Below are 7,053 nucleotides of genomic sequence, written 5' to 3' on the forward strand. Positions count from 1 at the left end.
CTCAGTGGCTTTTCACCAACCCAGGGGTTATCAGGTATTATTTGCAACAGCAACTAATAAAATAAGAGTTGCTTTGCAATTTTGTGCACGGGCATCTTCCAGCACCCATGATGTTCTTGGCAATGAGGATGGGATGCCCAGAGCTCAAAAACCCATGGTGTTTTGAGCAGGTGTGAGTGCAAAATGGACGCATGCTTGAGTGTGGGTAAGAGAACAGGGACAGGGTTTGGGCAGTGGAGCGTATGGTTGTGTAATATATGTTGGTATAATTTGTGCTGTATTGTACACATATAAAATTGAATATAAAAGCATGTTTTATGTAAAATAAAAAACACAAGCAACTTAAGATTGCAAAAGCAGCTGCTGGAAAACCAGGAATTTGCAAGAGAATGACCTAGCAATTAAGAGAACACTGAGAAGAGCTGGGTCTACCCAAGCAAGATAAGTGCTCTAACGACCCGGTGATTAACGCCTGATACCGACCTGATGTGATTCTCCAGGACCATACATCTCAATGTCAGTTTCCCCAAAAAAACTACACAGACTAAAAAGAAAACTCACCACGTTTCTACATCTCAAAGCCTGCTTCCTGAAAAACCACTCAATCTTCATATCCTTCTCAGAAAACTCATCAGCAGTGCAGCAGGAGAAATATGAATATGTAACAACACAAGAAAAAGAAAGAAACTGAAACTGCATAGCCTCAAGCTGAAAAAACTGTATAAAACACAGCTCTCCCAAAGACAAGTTGTGAACTTGGGGGAATCAGTGTGGCAGAGGCTGATTCAGAGTTCACCCAGCACTGATCCCGGGCTTGATGCTGACAGTGATTGTGGCTGTTTCCATAATTCAATTTCACAAAATTTTCCATAAAATCCTTATTGATAAAATGAGCCTGAATTTCATTTTTAACTTTCTGAAATGGGAGAGGCTGGAAACCAGGAGAGGCTTGAGTGGCTGAGCCAGTAGTGTGTATAGCTTGAGACATAAATTGCGTGTGTGTGAGTGCCCTGAAAGGCCAGAGGAAGTGCGTGTTGGAGACGTGCTATCAGCACAGGGCGTGTGGGGAATCCCAATCTGTGGTTTCGCTCTGGGCGACTGCAAGCAGCTAGAAAAGGACAAAGTGATTGGGGTGTGTGTTTGATTGTATGAAACCCCTTTAATAAAATCTCCCCTTCTCCCTCTGGTTGGGTTGTGATAAGCATTTTTTAGGAGACACCACTATCTAGTGACAGGAGTTACAACTGCTGACTGTTACCATTTCTTGATTAAGCTTACATGCCTAGGAATCAGGGGCATTGGAGAGCCAGGGAGAAAGAATTTCTCTGTTTAAAGAAAGGTTGTGATTATAACCCTTGGATTGTGTTTCGTTGTGTAGTCTGTCAAGAGCCTTGGCTCCAACGAGTATTTAGGTGGAGGATCCTCAAGTGGGGACTCTGTTTCCTTTGTAGCACAAAAGAGAATAAAGCCACCCAGACAGTGATAAAAATCTTGCTAGGAACTGGTAAAGTAACCCATGGCAGCAGTGAGATATTTGAGTTATTAGAGCATGGTGTTTCAGGGACCCTAAAGAAACCAATTGACATTCTTAGGGCTGAGTGTGCCCAAGATAATCGGGTACCTGAATATTACGAAGTGAAACTCCGAAGTTGGGAGAAAGAAACATTGTGAGAAAAAGAACTTCCAGGATGGGAGCAAGTGAGAGCAAAGAAATTCCTAGGAGTAGTCCTTTGGGATGGATTTTAACACATTGGAAAGAACTAGGGGGATATGCTGGTGCAGAAAGCAAGAGGGAGCTTGTTAAGTTCTGTACACAATGGTGGCCACTATATAGGCTGGATGGGGGTGTGAGGTGGCCAGTAAATGGTATGCTGGACTATGAAACCTTATTGCAGTTAATGCTTTTCCTCCAGCATGAACACAAGTGGCTGGAAGTGACTTCTGCTGATATGTTTTTTACCCTCTGTGGCCACCCCGAGTGGCAGAGAGATTGTGGGATTAGACCACCGTCTGATCCCTTGGTATTGGCCCTGGAGAAAGGTAACAAAGCTCAAGAGGGAAAGCCTAAATGGTGTTGTAGAACATGCTCAATTAATCAAAGATGCACTCACCCTGATAAACGATACCAAACAGAGGTTTTGGAATGGGAAACAGCAAACTTCCTAAGACCACCTCTTAGAATGTTAGAGAGAGGGGGGAGGTGGAAGAGGAAGCAGGCTCAGAACCACCATTGCTGAGCGGTGACAGTGAGGATGAGGAGCCTGGGCCTTCCTCATCAAGTACCAAGACTTCTAAGTCTCCCCCACCAAGCCCTGTAGCATCCAGGACCCAAAAGCAGGCTAAAGAGATTATACAAGCACCTTTGAGAGAAGCAATGACCTCTGAGGGAACTACAAGATTAGTCAATTAGTCCATTAGTCCGTTTCTACAATGGATTTGGAGGTTTGGGAAAAGATTGCTGAGAGTTATCGGAGTGATCCAGTAGGTGTTGCTAAGAAACTGAGGTTCATGGTTAAGCAGCTTTCAGCAGATTGGGCAGATTTACAGCTCCTGCTTGATGCCCTGACAGAGACAGAAAACCTATTAATATTAAAGGTAGCTAAAGACCTAGCTGAGGATGATTGTAGGACAACACAGGAGGATGTTAAGGATGTATTTCCCCTTCAAGATGCTGGCTGGAATCCCAATGAACAAGGGGGACTAAGACCGTTACAAGGATATCAGGAATTACAGTAAAAGGGCTGGAAAGAGCAATTCCCAGAACTATAAATTAATCAGCTCTATATGCTATTAAACAAGGTCCTTCTCAAAGACCTTCTGAATTTTTAGATCAACTGCGCGATGCAATGCGGAAACATACCAGCCTGGACCCAGGATGGAGTGAAGGAATGCAGCAGCTAATAAATTTGTTTTTACGACAATCCACAGAAGATATCAGGAGGAAGCTCCAGAAGATCTGAGGCCCAGAGAGCAGGGATCTGGAAACCCTGGTGGATGAAGCCTGGAGGGTCTTTAGCAATTGAGAAGAAGGATATAAACAGGGGATGAGAAAATTGGTGGCAGTAGTGAAGGAGGGGGAGAAAGAAAAACGTAAGCGAGGTCCACCAAAACGAGGACCACCCCAACTGGGAAGGGATCAATGTGCATTTTGCAAGAAATCTGGACACCGGAAAAATCAGTGCCCAGAAGTAAGAAAAAGTGATGAGCTGGGAAAAGATGATCGGAAAGTAAAGGGGGAGGTTGCTCATGTAAAAGAAGAAGACTTGAAGAGGACCAGAGAGCCCTACCCTAGGGGACCCTCTGGTTATAGCTCCCAATCTAGGGAATAAAGAAGTGGATTTTCTAAGAGATACAGGAGCAACATTTTCAGTGTTGAATAAGGCTCTAATACCTGTGATAGTAAAAGGTTTTAAAATCTTAGAAAATTCAGGGACTTGGAAAGAAAGTTAGGCTTGGCAAGCCCCGGGAAAAGTAGGTCCTGGGAAATGTTAGGCCTTGTGCTTGCTAAAGATCATGTCAAACTGCACCAGTGTAATCAATATATGATAAATGATACAATTGTTAGATGTGATTAGATATAATTATTGTTTAAAGAACATGAGGAACAATGTTAGGGGGCTGGGCACGATCACGAGTAATCCTTGCTTGGGTAAAAACAATGTATACAATAGAACAGTGGAAGTTGAATGATTAATATGTAAGTTATATAACGATAGAGTATAAAACATGTTAATTTCAAAACCAAGATGGGTCAGATTTGGGTATGTGTACCCCTGGCACCCAGAGCACTTCAATAAAGCACCTTCAGATAATCATTCCGTGATTATGTGTTCCTGAACCCTAACACCTGTAACAAAAGATTATGTGATGGTAAGGGGGACAACTGGCCAATGTGAAAAAGCATATTTTTGTAAACCTTTGAAGTATAAATTGGGAAAACAATGGGGAATTCATCAGTTTTTATATATGCCAAATGCTCCATCTACCCTCTTAGGCAGAGATTTGCTGAAGGAGTTGGAAGCAAGAATAGTTTTTCAAAATGAAGAAATTAGCTTGGAGGTAAAAGACCAACAGTATGTGGGATTGTTAAGTTTAATGCTAATAACCAAAGGAATTAAAGGGGATAATGAAGAGGAAAATTTTAGAAAAATAATGGATGAAGTATTTCCTGGGGTATGGGCTTCTAATGTACCAGGAAGAGCAAAGAACGCACCACCGGTCCAAATTAAGCTGAAAGAGAAAATATATCCGGTGAGGGTCAAGCAATATCCCCTAAGGATGGAGGATAAAGAAGGAATTAGCCCAATTATTGAAACCTTTTTACAAATAGGGCTATTGAAGGAGTGTCAATCTGATTTTAACACTCCTGTTCTGCCAGTGAAGAAAAAGCCAGATGGGTCGTACAGGTTAGTACAAGATTGGAGGGCTGTTAACAAGATAACGGAGGATCTGTATCCCGTGGTTGCCAATCCCTATACCTTGTTAACCCATTTCACATCTGAATTATCCTGGTTTATGATTTACATTTAAAGGATGCATTCTTTTGCCTCCCTCTCCATGAAGCCAGCCAGAAAAAATTTGCATTTGAATGAGAAAACCCCAAGACTGGGCGAAAAACTCAGCTCACACAGACAATGCTGCCACAAGGGTACAAGAATTCCCCTACTATTTTTGGAGATTGGCTCGTGAATGGGAACCCCTGTCGGGAGAAGGACACCTACTCCAGGACGTGAATGATCTCTTAATAGCTACCAGGAGCCAAGAGGCATGTGTGGACTGGACGGTAAGCCTTCTGAATTTCTTGGTCCTGCATGGGTATGGAGTATCCCAGAAGAAAGCCCAAATGGTAAAACAAACAGTTATTTATCTCGGATATGAAGTGAGTGCTGGACAAAGACCTTTGGGGCAAGATGGTAAAGAAGCAATATGCCAAACCCTGAAGCCCCAGATGGTGAAGGAATTGAGAACCTTTTCAGGTATGACAGGGTGGTGCAGGCTGTGGATTTAGAACTATGGGTTGCTTGTTAAGCCTCTGTATGCTTTGATTACGGAGGGGGTCAAGGATCTTCAATGGACTAAAGAAACAATGCGAGCCTTTGATGAGCTGAAAAAGGCCCTCGTGTCAGCTCCGGCCCTGGGACTTCCAGAAGTGAGTAAACCATTCCTTCTCTTTTCTCACAAAAAACAAGAGATGGCCCTGGGAATACTGGCACAGAGCCTAGGCCCATGTCGGAGAGCAGTCGCCTACCTCTCCAAGCAGCTGGCCACGGCAGCCAAAGGGTGGCTGGGATGCCTCAGAGCTGTCGCAGCAGTGGCAGTCAATCTTCAAGAGGCACGCAAGTTCACCCTGGGCCAGAAGATGACTGTGCCAGTGTCCCACACAGTATCTGCAGTACTGGAGGCGAAAGGGGGACATTGGCTTTCCCTACAGGGGTTCCTGAAATATCAAGCCATATTGGTAGAACAGGATGATGTTGAGATTGTGGTAAGTAACACTGTGAACCCAGCTTCATTCCTCAGTGGGAGCATGGGAGAACCGGTGATCCATGACTGCCTGGAGACCATCGAAGCCACCTACTCCAGTCTCCCTGAGCTGAGGGATACTCCGCTTGAAAATGCTGAGACCTGGTTCACTGATGGAAGCAGTTACATTATCAGTGGAAAGAGGCACGCTGGGCATGCAGTTACCACAAGCCGAGAGGGAATAGAGTCTGGATCATTCCCATCAAACATCTCTGCACAGAAAGCTGAAATAATAGCTTTAGTCTGGGTCTTGGAGCTGGCAAAAGGAAAAGAAATTAACATCTACACGGATTCAAGGTACACATTTGGGGCAGTCCATGCACAGGGAACTGTTTGGAGAGAAAAAGGACTGTTGAACTCACAAGGGAAAAATATCAAACATGCACAAGAAATATGGAGACTGTTAGATGCAGTACAGCTACCTGAAAAGGTGGCCATCCTGCATATCAAAGCACACCAGGAAGTGAGCTCTGAATTGGAAGAAGGAAATGAGTGGCAGACAGAGAGGCAAAAGATGCAGACAAAGGTGAGGTACTTAAAGAAACAGATGAGGCAACATTAATACTGGATGGGAAAATTTCCATTGAAGGTAAGCCAGTGTATAATAAAAAAGTCAAAAAACTTATTAAAGCAGAGGGCACAAGTTACAATCAAGAGCGTTGGGTTATAACAACAGAAAGGAAACTTGTGGTACCTTCTTACCTGTTGTGGGCACTAGTACAGAAAGAACATGAGAAAACACACTGGGGAGTAGATGCCCCATATAATTATTTGAAAGAAAGAATTATAGCCAGAAAATTGCAAGGTATGGTGATACAAGTAACTCACCAATGTAGTCTTTGCCTCCAAACTAATCCTAAGAATATCCCAAAACCTAAAATTGGACAAATTGGGAAAGGTTGTAGACCTGGGCAGCAATGGCAAATTGACTTGACAGAACTGCCCAGGAAAGGGGGATATCGATACCTATTGGTGCTAACTGATACCTTTTCAGGGTGGCCAGAAACTTTCCCTGCTAGGACAGCTAAAGCTCAAGAGGTAACCAAAGCATTATTGCAAGAAATAATACCACGTTTTGGAGCTCCAGCCACCATTTCCTCAGATAGAAGTCCCCACTTCATTTCAAAAATTGGACAACAAATCAGCCACCATTTGGGAATAGATTTGGAACTGCATACTCCGTATCATCCTCAATCAAGTGGCCAAGTAGAAAAAACGAACCATTTGATAAAGCAACAAATCGTGAGGTTGGGACAAGAAGCAAATTTAACCTGGCCTCAAGCTCTTCCACTGGCATTATTGAGAATCCAGACAAAACCAAAAGGCAAACTGAAACTAAGTCAGTTTGAAATATTGTATGGGAGGCCATATGCAGTCTAAGAGGGAACAACACCTACTCAAGTTGGGGAAGAAACCTTGTACAGCTACATGGTGGCCTTGAATAAACAACTTCAGGAAACTGGAAAGTGTGTGGCTGGAGCCCAGAAGAGGGAATTAGATGGGCCAGTGCATGATGTACAGCCTGGGGAT

This window comes from Pseudopodoces humilis, chromosome 12 (genome assembly GCF_049639895.1).
Source record: "Pseudopodoces humilis isolate 2021_Gansu_Grassland_sample_001 chromosome 12, ASM4963989v1, whole genome shotgun sequence".
Classification (NCBI taxonomy): Eukaryota; Metazoa; Chordata; class Aves; order Passeriformes; family Paridae; genus Pseudopodoces; species Pseudopodoces humilis.